The 18,121-nt window shown below is 43.5% G+C and overlaps 1 protein-coding gene across 5 annotated transcripts in view; it reads right to left on the bottom strand.

Moving 5' to 3' along the window:
• The window catches only part of EXOC6B (exocyst complex component 6B), a 306,176-nt gene that overhangs the window by 163,100 nt on the left and 124,955 nt on the right, over window positions 1–18,121 (bottom strand). The gene's annotated exons all lie outside the window — the stretch shown is intronic.

Consider the following 18,121-nt stretch of genomic DNA (forward strand, 5'->3'; position numbering starts at 1 on the left):
AAAACATTCCACATCTGGACCCCAGAGGTTCCTGAAAGCATTTTTGTGGTACCCCAGGAGAGCTTAATTGTACGTTGCTGATGTACAGAACGAGCTGTAAAAGGTATTGAACCAACATCGGCTCGCCGGGAGAAGCACCACGATTCACGGAGCAAAACACACGGACTTGGCGGAGCTCCCTTGTACCCTCGCACATATTCCTGGGACTTTGGAGTTTGTTCGCAGCGGAGGTTAATGCATGCGCTGTGCTGCAAAAACTCACTTGGTTTCCTCATTGTTACCGAGCACAATATCTGACAGGAAAAATGGTTTAGCCCCAATTGCTCAAGAGAGTTGACCAAGAACTTCAAACTAAAGGGCACAGAGACGCTGTTCTCACCACAAGTGCCAAGTCATGGCCAAAACAAGGGGGAAAAGCCAAGCCAACGGATGCAGTGGTTCTGCACATGTGGGCTTGTGCTCTGGTGTAACCAGAAACTACACGCACTGAAAACCTGAAATTTATACGGATACACACACGTGGATTTATAAGATTCCCCCCCCCCCATTTTTCTATAAATTTTTTATATATAAGAAAAAAAAGGTGTATGGAATCCATCCAGATGTCTTTCTGAAAGTGTTATTTTAGACGGTAGGTTTCTTTTTAAAAAATAATGAGGTTTTTATATATTCCCATTATTAATATATACTCTATTTCTAGCACGTACAATCCAAATCAAACCTGCCCTGAGTATTTTACTGCTCCCCTACACCAGGAGACAAACAAGGTGGCGAGAGGGACCATCCCCTGCCCCACGCCAACATGACAGCCTGGCTTCAGAAGGAGGAAGGAATACTAAAAACCGCATTGTAGTCAGTGAAACCAACTGTGCTAGGAAAACTATGGAGAAGTAAAACAAGTGGAACCTATTAAAAAAAAAAAACAACAAAAAACAAAACCCAACCTAATTACTTTTGCTACCTGAACTGCAGAAAGCTCTGTCTAGAGTGCAAATCTTCACAATTATTTCCGTTTAAGCACTTAAAAGTACTAGTACCACACAAAAATAATTTATGAGCAAGTTTTATTTTGACAGCCTCTCTCAGCTCAACTCCCTTTTGAATCCCTCCTTGGGAAGAAAGACCTCATCAGAGATCCATCACTTGGGTAGTTTCTAGATCTGAAGAACATTAAAACCCGAGCACAGCACGGATATCCCAACCCTTGCAAAATCCAGCGGGCTCTACCGTTGTGCAAGGCAAAGTGCCCTTTACACTGTGCACATACACATCGGTTTTGTCTTAATTGCCAAACACGGCAATTGATAATTAAGTTTTATATATATATAGGCAACACTGGACGTGGTTGCACGAGGAACTGGAGCTCAGCCTTACGTGAGGCGCAGCCCTGTGCCGTGCCACAGCACAATCTTGACCTCTAGTGGTTGGAAAGCAGTAGTATCGTTGACGTTGACTACAAGTGCTCTTACAAGACAAGTAACAGCTGAGCAAGGGGACTACCAACCAAGCTTATTAAAAAGGTCTCTTAAGGGATGAGTCTCAACAATAGCGATTTGTGCAGCAAAGCCACAGGAAAAGGTCTGTGCGGACACTGCTGAAGACAAATTTTGCTAGTAACGTCAATACTTGAAGCAATTGGGGAAAAAGTGGTATTTTTTGCATTAGAAATCTCGAACTTCAGAGGCACAACTCTATAGAAAGACATTGCAACATCATATAAAGAGAATTAGGACTTCAAAAAAGGGGAGTGAGCGTTTGGTCCTTCTGAAGCCCACACAACAAAGGAATTCGAGGCTCGATTCCACTCTCAGATACGCCCATTTATGACATAAGTTACTCAACTGAAGCGCAATGAAGTTATAACACTGAATCCACTGTAAATTACACCAAAAGCAAGCCCAGTGTACTCATTAAAATCTCTCAAATTTATGTAATCTTTCTTCCTCTGGAAAGGGAAGAAATCAAAGAATGGGAAAATGCGAAGTTTCGGATAAAACACTGTGTTTGAGACGGATCATTAAACAGGGCGTAGCAAGATCACAGCAGAAAAAGCGGTCATGGGAGAGGAAAAATCTGGGCTAAAAAGCTGAAGGATGCCGCCGCTAGCTCTGAACTTCATTGCTGAAGCCCTAAGCATGTAACGTTCAACGTTTTAGGCTGAACACAGAATTAGTCTCCACAGAGGACCTTGTGGCCTTCTTCTCAGGAGACACTTTATCTTGGTCCCCCATCTCTTTTCAAACAAGAGGTAGTAACGTCTTCCTTCAGCTTCGGCTATGCTCACAAGAGGAGCACAGTAGTACGTGGTATCTATTGACCAGATCTCAATATTGGTAAGATCCAGATCAAATACCGATAAGACCTGAGAAATACTGGTATTGAGAAAACCCCGAAGTCAAGAAAATCTGTCCTCCTAGAAAAGGCCATCGCTCCAGGCCAAGGAGCTCAACATCCAAATTCAAATACCGCGTTTTACATCTTGCATACTTTTAATGCAAAGAATCTAAAGTTTATCACAAGAAGAATTTTGACCTGCATTGAAGTCCAGGGACATACTGGGAAAAAGAAAAAAAAAAAAAAAGTAAAAAAAAAAAGTATGTCCCACCTCCCAGACATCCACAAAAAGCAGCCAGAGAGATGCTCCCAATGGCACAAAAGCTTTTTGGCCCACCAGGAGCAATTTTTACCTTTAGGAATTTAGGGGTTAGGGGGGGAAGTTCTAAATTAGAAGAGACTTTCCAGGGATTTCAACCTTAAAGACTGACAAACGGCCCCAAAGTAACCCAGTCGATGTTCATTCCCTTCCAGCACACCGGTGGCACATCACAGCACGGAACCGCCACCTCGCGCAGCCGCCGCTCCGTCGTCCGATGGGCACGGCCCATCCATAGCCGGCTGGGAGCCCGAGGAGTCGGTGCGATACGAGCAGGGCCCATAACCTAGGTGTTACGCTGGAACGACACAACGCTCACGCCAGAAAAAATAGTAATTGCTTTTCCATTACCAGGAGGGCATTTCCCCCGCCCCCACTCTTGGCAGGAAACAATCTGGACTGAAGTGACCTATAAGTGAGAAATATCAAATTTTCTTTAACTTCGGCAGGCTTGGGTAAAGTCACCGAGGTTTCAGTTTCACCGTGAGAGAAAGAGAGAGCTGGGGAGAGGCCCAGAGGAAGCAACTAAGGAGAAATTTGGGCTTAACCGCCAAGGAACTCCCCGCTCCTACCCCCATCTCGTTACCCGCACCTTCCCAGGCTGGGGGTGCAGCAGAACAACTCTGCAATGTATTTGACGTCGCACATAAAGGATGAAAAATGACCTGCAGAGCAGGCACATTTGGATTTTAATGTTCTGTTTCACATAAAGGCATCTGTAGGGAGCCCAATGAAGAGGCACACTTTGGAAACCACATCAAAGCACAGGCGACACTCCAGCGTGCCCTCTGAAAACGGAGGGACCTGGGGCTACGGGGGAGGCGAAAAGCCCTCGAGGGACAAAAATCAAATAAAAAATCCCCTTACCTTTTGGTGTGGTTTACATGAAAGCAAGTGCATTTTTGTATTATTCTGTAAAATTGCCTCCATTATACAAGGCTATCAATCTCTTGACTCTCGGCTTAATGTGACAATAAAAAAAAGGGAAGAAACCAAATGTCTGTTCGTAGCTAACGTTACATTTAGCAATAACACACAAAGTGTTTGGTTCACGTAGCTGAAACTCCCTCCAAGAACAGCTACTTTCTTCATCCACGTGGCTGGCAGCCTCCCTACAGCACAGGAACACCCTACGCCGCTCTGACACGGCCGAAGCCCCAGTCGCCCTGACAGCAACGCTATTTCCAGGCTGGTTGATGTAAGAAGCAAAGGCCGCTTTCCACCTCCAGGTTCAGGTTTAGGTCAGCGACCTACGTTTGCTGGTGTAACCAGACCAAGGTTGGCCACTGGGCAGTCAAGGAGACCTTCGTCTCCACAGCTGAGAAGTTGGTAGGTTTTGTTGGCTGAATGCAACCAGAAGATTCGATCTCTTTTGCTGTTGTTCCTTGAGAAACAGAGAATCAAAGGAACATGGGAAAAAAGCACTTCTACCTTTATTACGTGTTTTCTCTGCCCAGCCATCCGCTTCTTTTATCTTACCTGTATGCCACCCCGCCAAGCGCTCAACCTCGCGGGACGCAGCTTTGGGGGTTTTCCCTTCAAGCCTGTCGTACAAGAGTCCTAACTACAAGTCCTCAACAGGAGTCCATCCTGAAATGGATGCTGCAAGCTTCAGAGCAGCAACTCCACCTCCACCACCCATCGCAACTCAACCAAGCAAACTCAACCGACCAAGCGCGCAGACCCAACGTTCTGCGTGAGGAATTAAACGTATTGGCTTAAAACACTAGTGACAGGGAGTAACTGAATTTTTCGTACTTGACTTTGTCAAATTAACTTGACTGCTTGTGATCAAGCAAACGCCACCCCAAACTTGCAACCCCAACCTGCACAGCTAAGCTGGGGAATGACATGGAGCAGCAGAGCAGGTCATGGGCTCCTCCAGGACCTGCCTACAGAAGCCTTACCCACCATAAGGGAAAGTTGTTACACCACCTACACAGAGAATGAGCTCCTTTAAATCTCAAGTAGCTTTTAACAGGGTTTTTATAACTTTGCCTTGTTTTCTTGCCTTGGTTTGCCAACGCGTGAGCGTGTCTTACCTCCCGTTACCTCCACCCACCAATGAACTGACAATATTTACTTTTTAGAAGAATCTAATTAGCTCTTTCCTGATGAGACAGTAGATAAGGCACAGCAAAAAAAGAGGTACTATGATTTAAAGGGAATGAAGTACTGCTGTGGTTAGCTTCGGTGGTTTTGATTAGTTACTGCACATTTGCTGCTGCGATTGTTTTATAGACCCCTCTAATGGGCTGAGACGCAGAACTTTAAAATATCATTTCCCAATATCCCTAGGAATGGGATACATATTCCTTAAACAATATTACAAAAAAAAAAAAAAAGCAGACTGGCTACAGGGGAAGAAAAAAAGAAAGTTAATAAAAAATGACAGTAGGGCTGGCTCCCCGCCAAAGACCCATTCGAAAGTTATAAAATCCCCCTCCGATCAGATAAAAGCACGGATTATTATTGCAAGGTGTAAACTCAACACACTGACACAGCTTCTGGTTTGAGTTTTAACAAAAAACCCGTCGCTTGTCAAGATGATAAGAGTTTTTGCCTATCTGCTTTCTCGGTGTTAACTGGTTATCAGAGAAAACAATTTGTCGGAGGTTTGTCTGACAACGTTCACCGTCAGCACAGGAAACGGGGCCTAAGAACGTGATTTTTTTTAAACTCAATTCCTGGTCATTAAAAAAAAAAAAAAGTTTAGAAATGCAGCATTCACTACGTTTGCTGTCGCCAACACCCTGCACAGACTTTGCTTCAACCTTCCACTCCTCCTTCCCTAACAATGACTCTTCCACCTCAGTCCACCAGTGCTAAAATCAGCAACACTGATATTCCCAAATATCAATTTTGCTCAAATATAAATTTTTGGCATCAAGTGTGCAACGGGGAACACGCAACTCTCCTTTTGCTTTTGCCTTCACCCAGTGATTTATTCTCATCCCCACACTCCTGCTCCTTTTCCTCACCCACAAGACGAGGCCAGCATCATTTATATTATTTATATATATTATTTATATAGAGTTCATTGTAGAGAGTAACTTGGTTAATTCAGCATTTTATACAAAACCTATTAAACCTCAAGTGTTCTTTGGAAAGCTCCTGCAGTACAGTACTTGGAGAAAGGAACGATCAAGACTTTTCTTGCCTAGGAGCTGTGAAAAGAAGTTTATCACATTAGCATTGATAAAAAGACTTAGGCAACCAAGTCCTCCAGGTCAGCTGTACAATAAAAGACCAAAAGCCATTTTTTAAGAAGTCCTTTATTGAGCAAAGTGTTGATTTACACTTCTGTGTGATCCAGCCTCAAGAACAAGATATCTGCAGGCAGGCATCAAAAGTAGCTCGGTTACGAGATTACAAAGTTTATTTATCACATTTACACGGAGCGGAGAAGCTGAAAATTAGATAAGCGGGCTAAAAGCAGTAGGAGGACGGCTGTTCTACAGGGTATTTCAAACACATTAAAGACTGTGGCCCTGACGACTCCGCAGCTCAGGTCTTTGTTTAATCAGTCCCGAGCACTTCGCCAGTGGGGCTGAGATAAAGAGTTTACTGCTCACTGTTAAGCAACTGGATGCATGTTCTCCAATTAACTTTTACCAACAATTTAAAATTCCTTTTTAAATGCTGAGCGCCTTCATACGAAATCCCCTGCTATATGCAATACTATAAACCACGCTCCGATGTCAGGGGTTTTTTTAACGCCGCCTTTGCGCATAACATCGAAGAGGCATCTCTTTCCCTGACGAGACTTAATTATGAGTCAAAGCACAAGTGGAAACTCCCACACTTTGGTTTAACCTCTCGTTAGCCTAATTGCAACCGAACCAAACCCTGCCGAGTAAGAGAGGGAGCAGCAAGGTAATCGCAACCAAAACCAGTCACAGGTGAGAAGGTCCAATTCTCACCCTCCCCATCCCAGAATGACTCAGGTGCACACAACCGTGCAGGACCAAGCCTCAGCTTTAAGTACTCTCTCAGGCACCAGGGACTAGTAATTATTTTCTAAGTGAAGGTTTGTTTCAACACGCTTTCTGACAAACAGGGCATGACGGAGGTAATAAGGGGTTTTTTTCACTGAAGCTATTAAAAAGGAAAAATCCCGACAAAAGGCTTGCTTTCCCAGAGACCAACATCAGAAGAAAAGGGGATGTAGATGGAGAAGGGAGGGAAGAAGTAAAGGGACGGTCTCGAGCTTTGACTTCCGCGCACACCATGCCCCACGCTTGCTTGGGCTCCGTGCTGCCATTAGAGATAAGCACAGCGAAGCACTGGAGCCTGCAGCAAGCAGCCAGCGCAGCAGCCAAGGCGATGTCCTCCTCCATCTGAATGCGCTCAACTCAAAGAGGTCTCCAGCTCCCAACATCATCGCTCCCAACATGGGAATGTTCCCAGCTCAATAACTGAAGCCTGCAGGCAGCTCCAGCAGCAAGTGACAGCACGCCAACCCTCACCTCCCTTCAAATCGACTTCGGCAGCTCTCCAGTTGCTGTCCTACACCTCCGACCTTGCCCAAGGAAGCTGCAACTATCACACCTATGGCAACTTAGAGTAAAAAGAAGTTGTGGATTAGATCTCACAAAAGGTTGAAGGTGTGTTGGACTGTGAAGCTTTTCAGGGTTTGATCCGTGGATAATTCTAGAAAAACAATTAGAGCTTGCTTACGACTGCTGCTTCAGCTTGGAGATGCCACTGCCCGAGGTCTGACACGCTACCGGGCCCTCATGCACTCCCATAAACCACAATAAGGCAAATGAAAAGGTTTGCATAAGCCATTTCCAGCATTTCTCAATGGTTTTACTCTCACTTTCCCATCCCACTGTCTAGGGGGTTCGAGCCATTCCAAGCTACTGGTATGCTGAGGAACACGCTGCCTAACATCCTCATTTGACATGTCAAGAATTGCAACCGAGGATGGGTTGTTCACACAGCCAGGATAGCAAACAAGGCTTACAGCTCACTGGTGCTTGAGTCTCTGCTCCACACTTAGTTACCTTGACCACATTGACCCACAAAAAGTTATACGGTGAAAAGAGCGTTAACCCTCATAGCCTGGCCTCAGATTAAACCCTTACATTTGATTCCCCGTGGGAGTTCTTGAACTGCTGTTTCACACACCCTCTCTCTGGGCCTTGTCAAGCATTTTGGAGATAAGTTTCCTTTCAAGATTCTGCCTTTGTTTCCATTTATTGGTCTGGTTTGGGTTTTTTCAAGATTCTGAGAAACCAGCAATGTTCAAAGCACCTATCTTAGATGGTCCCGATTATCCTGAAACACACAGAGACTCATCCAAATACAAGGATAAAGCCCTGAGTGATGAGTCCTGGACAAAACATTTTTTTGGCTCTTCTGCAAGGCAGCTTCTTAAGTCTTTTCAATCAGATCTAGGAAGATCTGCACAGCAGATACCCTTAGGATCTAACTCACCGTCCAGATCTGCAGTCAGAAGCTATCCTCAACTGTACTCGCGATAATCTGAGATAACAGGTTCCACAGCTGGTCCTCAACTGCATCAAAGCAGCGGACAGCCTTCCACCAATTCAAGCAAGGGCACAGATCTTCTCTTCCAACCTTCTTCCATGAGACATGATCTGTACTAATACGCTCTCGGCAAGAGCTCAAAGAAATGTCATCCAAGACATTGGTATGATGACTCATCTGTTCTGAGATGCACCCGACGGCACTTTCACAGATTCTTACGGGCACTGAACTCCATGCCCTGACAATGCAACAGATCATGCCAAGATGAGAGCTGGGTTAGATGGGCCAGGAGCGTTAGGGACAGCAAAGGACCACAATGGACAGCCTAACGGGACATGCTCCATCACTGGAGACCTAAGAACATCTTCAAAGGCTACATGCTAGAGATGGGATCTGTAATCATGTCTCCAAAGAACCTGCTGGACTAGAAGATGTCTTGAGAGCTTTACTACCCTGTTTTCTGTGACAGAGAAATGTCTTTCCAGTGGTCAGCTAAAGGTGCTCATCCAAACTGCTGTCCACTTCAGAGTGGGCAATGTTATACGGACAATTTCAGAGCTATGTACCCACATACGACAGAGTTAAGCAGCAAGACAGGGCAAGGACCACAGCAGTTAGACTGAACCCCAAAATCTAAAGAAACTCCTACTATCTAGCTCCTGTCTCTTGGGGAACACAAACCCACCTTCAGAATATTTAAAAAAAAAAAAAAAAAGAGAGCATGCGCGCAAAATCCTTTTTGGAACAAAGACTATTTCATTCTATTTAGGAATAACCCCTATGGTTTTTTTGATGAGAAACCCACAAAGCAGATGCCAAAAGGGCTCAACCATAAAGACTAGCTTTTCTTGTTAAGAACTAAATGGCTTTTTCAAGAATAATCATATTCTCCATGATCCATGAGCTTTAGGATAGTAGCAGAAGAAAGCAGAACATTATTTTGTTATTTCTGGTTTTAATTAATCAGAGAATTAAATAGCCACTACTTCTCCAAGCATGTTGACTATAAGGCGTATTTAATCCTCATATGAAAAGTTTCACTGAAATGACTTTACAGAAGAGCTTAAACTTCATTTGGCTTCCTTCGTTTCACACAGATTCCTCTGACGCTGTGGAATATTCTGTTGATAAACAGGTTTTTCTAAGCAGTTATTCACCAAAGATAATGATCTTTAAGGTCCCTTCCAACCCAAACCATTCTATGATAAAACTGCTGGGCACGAGGCTTGGGGATTTAGAGAAGAGATTATGGGACAGAAGAATGGAATTACACATTCATCACACAGTATTACTCTCTAAAACCCACTCTCCAAACGCAAATGATTTTTTGTGGGGTTTTTTAACATAAAAATGAATTCAGTCAACATATTACATAATTCTTCTCTACCACAGAATGCTCCCAAGATTTTTTCCCCACATAGATAAGTAATATTTTGCTTGTATCACAATATTTAGCATTGAAACTAGAAAGACTGTAAATATACACAGATAAATCAAAACTTGATCTCATCTTGCTTCTGTAAGTTGACATAACATTGATCCTTTAAAGCACCAGAAGTTATTGCTGAATTAATTGAAATTATGCATTAAAAAGATCTATATTCACAGTCTCCGAATTTTCAGAATTCACAACCAGAAAAATCAGGCAAGTCCCTAAACCTGCTCTTTACTGGACCTGATCTGCCCTCTAAAGGCTAATGGGGAAACTGCACAGAACTCTGCAGAGCCAGAAATAAAGACCTGAAAGCGTTACACATCCTCTTATTTTCTTTTTCTTTACCTCCCTGCCCTCTCCCCCACAATCTACCTCCTGTTCAACTGCTCAAGAGGATCCCAGGCTCAACTTGACCAACGCCTACTCGAGCTCAACCCACGCACTGACAATCCTGGCCTCATTAAACTCAAAGAAAACCCCGCTGTTGCCCTAACGGAGCCAGGATCTCACCCCCGCAGGTGCGGTTTTATTCAGTGCTGAGATGAGTATCAGGCACAAATAAGATTTAATCAGACACCAGGGTGAATCCCATCTATTTTATAGTACGATATAATTTTGCAAGTCACTGGTCAGGACAACGGCACCAATGTTGCAGCATGACCCTACCAGTTTGCTAACAATTTACATAACGTTTGGCTCAACCATTCAAAAAAATCCCGCAAATGAGTCTTTGACCTCAATAACATTGATGTTTCCATCTTAAACAAGGAGTCAGCCGCAGCTGGAAGACGGGAGGCTGTTAAAGCTGGCTTTCTACTCCTCCTTTCATAAGAGACAATATGCGCAGCCATTCCAACCCCCAGAGCCACCAGCTCTTCCAGACCGACGGGCCTCCATAATGTCCCTCGGGGCACAACGGTTTTTTGGTTATTTGAAGCCCGTTCCTCTCAATCAAAACATGCTCGTCCCCCACATCCCAACTAAAAAGCAAGAGATGGGAAAGCCCAGTGCTGCCACTCGCTAGATCTGAATATGCATCTTTTGTTCCCAAAAGTTTCATAAACTCTGCTTATAAATTCAGAAAGCATGATCTCACATAAATCATTTACACAAATTAAATGCATATTTCATAGAATAAATGTTTTAATATTGCATGCTGTGCCTTTACATTGCAATTACTCACTACCAGTACAACATGGAGCAAGAGAGGAGCCATGGTAGGAGCGTGGCCACCCAGAAGCAATCATTTCAACGTTGATACAGAAATTCACCGAACAAAATACATCGCTGGCTTCGAAACTCGTAATCTCGCTCTGTGTGCAGTCGTTATAACACAGCCATACCGCTTCTGTAAGGCCAGGAGCGGGGTTTTGGATCTAGACGTCTTCAAAGCTGCGTGCTTAGTTCTGCCTCTGGATTCCCTGCGCAAGGATCCTAAATGGGAGGCGGGATGTTAACATCCCGAACAGACATTAACGGCATTCACAAGTGTTACGTACCTTCCAAACAGGTTGCTTTCATTAGGGTACCTTAATAAGGAGTACAATAACCCCCTATTCCGGATTAAAATTTCTGGCCAAAGTACCTGCCAAAGGAGATGTGATGTATGACATTAGCCCATCTTGCCTGCAGACGCAGCGTTGGAAAAGGATGTTCTGTTGGATTTCAGCTGAATTCACTGAAGTCATCCCTGGGGTTTATAAATTAGCGGTACTCTTTGGCGACAAACGTCCTTCAGAGCAACATGTGGTACGCAAGAGAGGAGCCCAACCTGGAGGCATTTTCTCAAAGCTCTAATTCTGCTTCTCCCCCATCAAATACATTTTTAAAGAATATTCACGAAGAAAAAGAAAACACCCAGTTTCCAGGGCGTCATTTCTTACCCTCGTAAAGCACTTTACGATGGTTTAGATTTAAAGACTGAAATTTCAAACCATTTCACCATTGCCACACTTCCAACAGCATGGAAGTAATCGCAAAAAAAATGACAATGAGAAAAAAGAAGGGAGGGAGGGAAGCACACATTTAAGTTATCTGGAATAGAGAACTACCATCTCTGCACAAACAAGCTTTTATCCCTCAAGCACCAAACAACTCCCATAAGCTTCCACGAAGCTCTTCTGCACTTTAATCCCTTTTCAACCATTACAGTCAACTAATCCATTTAATTTAATCACGCTTCTCTAAAAACCTGTTCTCGAGAAAAAAAATTAAGGCAAAGGATATCTAATGTAACACACGCTGCCAGTAATAACTCAGCATTTCGGTAGAGGTTTCATCCAAAGACACCAATGGGGGCAGCAGGAACACGCTGTCGCTATTCTATGGACGTGGTAAAGAATTCCTTGTTCCAAAAAAAAAAAAAAAATTAATTAAAAAAAAAAAATCTAAGTGACAAAAATCCCATTGACAGAGTCAGGATTTGCAGGATTGAAATGCTTCAGGAGTTTTTCCAGGGCGTCGGAATTAACAGAGCAAGAGCCGGCACTGCTACCTACCAGCCCTTCTTCTGGCCACCAGGTCAGGCGTCCTTCCCTCACTGCCAGGCCCTGCCTGCCTCCGTTTAAAACTCGCAGACTTCAAAATTACAATCACATTTTTAAAAGACCAAAATAAACAGCAGCATGCACAAAAAAAGGGCAATTAGAAAGTTAGCTTTCCTCCAACTTCTCGTTAGTAAAAGTTTTATAACCCTCCAACATGTGGCACTCCGGCATAAAACCTGGCAGAAGGGAAAATGCCCTCGTCTACCTTTCATAAATACAGCAACATTTCAGCGTTGGCAAAGATGGCCTGGTTCCTATTACTAGCTTTTTTCCATTTTAAATTTACTAGTTAATTTTATAGAAACAAATAAAGGGACCTGCATATTATAAATCTATTAAGGATAAAAAACATAACTCCGAAAAAAAACACAAGAAAAATCTCACACCTTCCCTCCAGCCCTTTCCAATTTTAATTTATATACCTTTTAAAAGAAAAAAGCACCTCTCAATTGAGCTGGGAGGTCTTCCCTGAGTCCCCAGCAACTGGCACACGTGGGGCATCGTTGTTCATACCTCGGCAACACGCAGCTTAATTGACTCATCACTCTTTCGCAGGTAACTAACTCCACCTGCTATCGATAAAAAGGGGGGAAAAAAAGATTTTTTTTTTTTTTCTTTTCAGTATTTTTTCATCTAGTCCCAATATGAGGTTGGTAAGGGAAGCTGAAGGACAAAATTCAACAGGGTTTCAACTGTTACGCCTCCAGCTGCAGTTAATGGGGTTGCACCTGCTTTTCATGAGGTGTGAACGTGACCCCCCAAAGTGCTCAAGGGAGGCACTGGTACTGCCTCGAACCAAGCCAACAGCAGGGAGAGAACTCCACGAGGGATAAGGTTAGGAAACAAAACATGACTTTGCATCACGAGGAACACATTAGACTAAGGAAAAAGTCATCAGAAGTCAACACAACCAACCGTTATTGTTTTCCTCCAGCATCAGTGAAATTTTATGCCAGTGAAAACCCAACTGAGTTTGCTGACCAACAGCTACAGCAGCAACAGGGAAGCGTCAGGACAACCGGCGCCGGAGCAGCCGGGGAAACAGGTTCAGTCGTGCTTCAGCTCATGGTTGACTTGGCCACTGCTCTCCTTTGGGGACTTGACGGCCTCAGAAGTTCCTGGGAAAACGTTCCTCACCACAGCACCAATCTGGTCTGCACATGGGACTGAGTAACTCCATGGGACTGGCTGGGGTGGTAGAGGATGACAATGTGGCCATCGGGATATTTATAGGAACATCTCTGACAACAGCAGTTTGCATGGGGCAGAAGTGTGTCACCAATTCCCGCACTGGGGCACAGATCAAATGCAAAAAAGGGGGAAAAAAAAGAAAAGCACTGCCAAGCACATGTTTTTCTTTCAAAACACTCCCTGGACTATGAGCTTTCAGTGTGGCTGTAATGTCTAAGCCTACAACTGATTTCCAACTCATCAGATTTGCCTTTTCTTGTCCTTCGACTTTCCTGATCCAGGATTTACATGTACTTTTCCAAGACAGGATAGGAACATACATTAATGTGCTATAACATCCGAGCTACAAACACATCTTCCAAACGCAGTAACCAACCCCTAAGCTACTGGTTAGAGCTTTGTGCAAAGGGAAGCGAAGAACCCGAGCTCAACTGAAATTCTAAATCACGTCTAGTCTTCTAAATTTCATTTCTTATTGGAAGAAAAGAGGAGAAAACGTCTGAGCTCCTGCATTTTGTTACAGAGATACCTGTTCCCTTAAAACAGGGCAGCCTGTCACGTTCATCTCAGAACACAAAACTGGAATTATTTTTATTCGTGCAAAACTGTCAGGGGATAGTTGAGCAAGAAAAATGACAGGAGACAGAACTGCAGGCAACCCTCCCAAAAACCAGAAAGAAACCTTTCTGCCTTGTTATGCCCTCCTCACCCACGTGCAGCAGCGTTGGACATGAGCGTGGTGCCCAGAGGTCCCAGGGGTGGATGCAAGGAAGAACCACACCTAAAAAGAACCTTTATTTTTCCACTAGCACGGTGACTGGTAGAGCTCACGTTAGAACAGCCCCAAAGATTTTCTGCTGCAAATAATCAGAAAATCTTCAAGGATCTGGAACCTCCTCATCCTCCAAATAAATTCCAAACTGCCTTTTTTTCCCTTTCCAAGTAAAGTGGAAACTCTCCCAAACTCTTAATAGTGTTGTTCTTAAACCACTTTGGAGATACTTCAATAGAAATCACTGAAGAAATATTAAATAGAATTTCATCCTAAAACTTTGCACGTCATTTAAGGGCCAGATCCATGATTGCATTCAAGTCTCATTCTCTGTTTGCTGAATTACTTCTCATTTCAGGTGATGGGCATCTGGGTGCTCCAGAAGGACGTCAGAAACCTCAACAGCTTTGCCAGTCTTGCACTACAGTTTACACAAACCTCCTCCCTACATATTTAAATTGCTCCGTGAGCTAAATCACAGGTTCTCTGCAGTCACAGAAGAACATTAAGGAAAAAGTAAAGTAAAATTTGGCTGTCCTTGCATGATGCACCATTACCAACCATCACGCTTAACAGCTAACACAGCTCGGTTTTCAGCTCCCGAAGCAGGCTTACAAGTCCGATCCTAATGAAAAAAAAAAAGTATGTCTGAGCACAGCTGCAATGTGAGACACTGAAAACCAGCAAAAATATGCTACTAATTTCTTGCTTAGTATAAGCACACTCCAAAGATTTGCGTTGACTTTGTAGAACTACTGCAATTAGTTATAAATGATTAAGTGAAAGACTCAGACTCCGTCCAAGTCACAGAGGATACAGACACTGACTTCAGTTACTGCTCTGCTAATTGAAGTACTCCTCAACCCAAAGTTAACTTAGCATGCAGCTAGTAAAACGTCTGATTCTTTTCCTTTTTTCCAGAGATATTTTTTTAAAACACATTATAAAAGTTAGCATCATGCTACAGCAATACGCCCAGAAAGACTGGGGCGATTTCTTTGCTGATTCTTTTTTCCTTAAGTTGAAACACGCACCTTGGGTAGCCTTTCGCATACGTTTATTTAAGAAGAAAGTACGTTATATACAAAATATGAACCCTCCAAGTTCACCTTAGAAACCAGGCTTGGGTTCTCATCTCCCTCCAGGAAAGAAAGAGCAAGGAATAGTAAAGAGATAATCCATTTAGTCATTGGGAGAGCGGAGAAAGATGAAGGAAAGAGTAATTCATGCAATTCTGTAGAAGACTTCAAGCAGTTCATGATGTTTCGGGGCTCAAAAACCAAATGTCTTATTTACTGGAACCACACTGGAAACGAGCAGGTTCAATCTAGCAGAGTTCAGAGACCAGCTGTCACCCTGTAACATCCTCGGGGCTTCCAGAGGTGACTTCAACGTCTCTGGACCATCCTTTTTCATCTTCTACACCACCTCCTAGCACAGCGAGCAAAACACGCCCCCTGGGGTGCTGGGGAACTGTGGCCAATCATACCTAACGAAAGGCTTCACATCCCTGGAGATGCTTGGCATCCCACCTCAAATCCACACCAGCTACCTCAATCCTAAGATGCTTCCACTGGAATGGAAAGTTACTCAAATTAATGACCTGAGTGATGGTACTGAGAGCCCTGAATTACTTTCAGACATTTTTCTTGACATCGGCTTGATGATTTACTGAACCACAAGGCTCCACTATTAAAATAAAAGTACAGCGTTGCATTACAGAAAAAAGGACAGGAGGTGGCTATGAATGTACTACAGTGAGCGTTCACTCCAGCAATGGAAAGGGAAGGAGGGATTTACTTTCCCATCAGGGCAAAGGACTAATGCAAAGCAGTAAATCATTAAGCCCAAAGAGAGACAGACTTGTCTCCTGGATCAGCTTTTTTTTTATTACAAGTAAAAAGCTTCTGAACCCTCAGATGAGGAAGTCCTTCACAATTCAGGATGAAACTTTATCACGAAATAAGGACAAAAAGAAAAATTCAGCCTCAGCCTCGACTTCTAAGAAGTCAGGACTTTTCTAGGCAGCTCTTGCATAGAGAAGAATGTAGGACATGAACATTTCTTCAGTTGGTGGGGACGAGAAGGAGGAAGAGAAGAAACAAACCTGCCTGCTTCTCTAACTGGATGATACATTTTTTCTATGGCTAAAAATGTGCTAGCCAATACTGAATAGCACAGGATTGTCCCTCGCTCCTTGGTATTATCTTTAGGCATGAGACAATAAATCCTCTAACCTTTCCATTTTTACCATTTTCAAGAATACCTTGCTTGGCTGCAGGAACCCACCAACCGGTCTATTCCCTAGAGACAGACTGACATCAGGAAAAGAAAAACTTTCTCAAAACCTTAACAAAGAAAGCTTTACCTAAAACATCTCAAAGAAAGCTTTCTTCCCAATGGTTATTTTTAGTTAAGCCAATCATTCAAAATTTCTTCAGAAAAGGATTGGCACATGCTAGATTTCACAGAGAGCTGCCCTTTGTAAGGAGAGGTTTGCAGCTCACCCTCGTTGCAGGAGAAACCCCATGGCTGGGCCATGTGCTACATTGTTGAGCCAAGAGGAGAAACACCCTGCACACAGGATGACAGGCCAACACCCTACATACAGTCACCACCAGGTCCTGCAGCTTGCTAACCTGAAAAATAATACAGGCTGATTCATTTGCAACTGGAAAAGACAGATAAATCCAAAGAAGAAGAAGATTCCAAAGAAGAAGAAGATTCCAAAGAAGAAGAAGATTCCAAAGAAGAAGAAGATTCCAAAGAAGAAGAAGATTCCAAAGAAGAAGAAGATTCCAAAGAAGAAGAAGATTCCAAAGAAGAAGAAGATTCCAAAGAAGAAGAAGATTCCAAAGAAGAAGAAGATTCCAAAGAAGAAGAAGATTCCAAAGAAGAAGAAGATTCCAAAGAAGAAGAAGATTCCAAAGAAGAAGAAGATTCCAAAGAAGAAGAAGATTCCAAAGAAGAAGAAGATTCCAAAGAAGAAGAAGATTCCAAAGAAGAAGAAGATTCCAAAGAAGAAGAAGATTCCAAAGAAGAAGAAGATTCCAAAGAAGAAGAAGATTCCAAAGAAGAAGAAGATTCCAAAGAAGAAGAAGATTCCAAAGAAGAAGAAGATTCCAAAGAAGAAGAAGATTCCAAAGAAGAAGAAAGTCAAAGTTTTGACTGGACCAGATAAAGTTTTTAAAACTCTAATGCAATTTGTCTGTTTTGCACACACAAGTTTAAACACTACTGGCCGCATGCCTTAATCAGATCGATGAAGGTAACACAACACACAAACCAGGAGACACAGGACCAGCCCACCCAGCAGGTGACCCAACTGCCTACCCTCACCTTATGCTGTTGGAGGACCAGAACCAGAACTGGGGCTGAAGATTAAATAATTAGGCTGTGCATGTTACCCAGTCCAAACTTCTTCACGTCCTTCAGCCATTTAGCAGCGTTGGTCTTGGCTGTGCGTGATCAGTTATGCGAAAATGTGACTCCTGGTACTTGGGGACAGGAGAAAACATCACTTAATTCAATAGGGGATCAACAACAACACATTGGACAGATAAAAGGGACAGTGGAGGACTCTGTCCCCTCACCGGTCCCAAGAGACACGGAAGGCCGATGCTAAGCCTTCTTCCAAGTAGACTTACCAGACATCAGGCAGGATTTCTGCCCCTCAGTCCGCAGCTCCTGCACTGCCCGGCCTGGAGTCAGCAATCACCTCCTGCCAGCCAAGAGCCGGAGTAAAACAAGGTTTTAAAAATAACCTTGAGAGATGCTGCAATGCAACGTGTGAAAAGGAAGTTGGCTGCTCTCCTAATTGGGGGAGGAAATTTCTATTCCAGTGTGCTAAATGTGAAACAGAAGGAAAAACGAGAGCCCTCATGCTTATGAGGTGCTACTGTGGGAAGTTATCAATAAATTCTCCTCGAGGGTAACGGCAACGGTCCAATTTAAAGCAAGTTTCGCTGACCAGGGCTACTGCCTGGTCTAAGACACAGAACTGCGCCACTTCGAGAGAGATGCTGCGA

This window comes from Grus americana, chromosome 4, assembly GCF_028858705.1.
Source record: "Grus americana isolate bGruAme1 chromosome 4, bGruAme1.mat, whole genome shotgun sequence".
NCBI lineage: Eukaryota > Metazoa > Chordata > Aves > Gruiformes > Gruidae > Grus > Grus americana.